Here is a 1,066-nt window from a genome sequence, read left to right on the forward strand (position 1 = left end):
AAATGATAAACTGCAAGCCTTTATATTGAAGTGGATGCCACTTGAACATATACTCATAAGTGAAATAAACCAGACACACATGTGTAAATATCATATAGTTTCCCCAGTATAAGAACTCAAAAGAAGAAATGCACATAGAAAAGTATAATACAAGTTAAAGGAAAGCAGGATCTTGAGGACTAACTAATTAAGAGAGGGAAAGGAGACGAGCTAGGAAACATGACAATGCCAAGCCATACAGTTATATGTAGAAGATGGGCAAGGCAATGATCCAGAGAATCTAGAAGATTTTTGAATCTATCAGTTAATTGGAAAGATTCTCATGCAGACTAACTATATATACACTGATACCTGTGAATTAAGAAACTGTACTGAAGATGGTAATCTGTAATAGTAGTTTCATGCTTGGAGTACCTATCATTCTGGTCTTCTGAATATGTGCTGCTTGTCATGTAATGCCAGTTGCTGCTGTGCTGTCTCTCAGGTAAATGACTGTTCAAAAAGAAGGGAGTAGTGAATGAAGGTAAGAGATATGAAAACAAATATTGTGGAACTGTCCTGTTTCAAGGTTGTATATGGTTAGATTTTTGGACTTATGTGTAAACATCAGAAGTCTATAATTCTTTATGCCTATTTTTTGAAATATATTCTAAGTTTTAAATGTTTTTTCATCATATTCTGTAGGGACTTAAAATTCAACATATCAATACTTGATGAAAAACACCTGTTCCATGTTATGCCTCAGATGTTTGATATTCAGGCAGATAGTGAGGTTAAGCTTAACAGCCTAGGTTGTATGGCAATAACAATAAGCTTGCCTTCTGGATAGTTAACAACCTAAGTTTGCAGACCAAAATTAGAGAAAAAGGAAGGCCGCAAAGAAAGCCAACATTTTGACCCTAGCCTTCCAAGGTCAATTAAGACTCAAGACATATGAGAACTTGTAGTGTAACGTCATGTAATTTCGTAGTGTCCCAAATTTTCTGATCAAGGAGATTATTGGGCCAAAGAGGAAAGTGATCGATGATGTAGAGTGTGCCTAAAGAGAGTCGCCTGGAGAGAAAAC

Source organism: Octodon degus, unplaced genomic scaffold, assembly GCF_000260255.1.
Source record: "Octodon degus isolate 3935 unplaced genomic scaffold, OctDeg1.0 scaffold00014, whole genome shotgun sequence".
Taxonomy (NCBI): Eukaryota; Metazoa; Chordata; class Mammalia; order Rodentia; family Octodontidae; genus Octodon; species Octodon degus.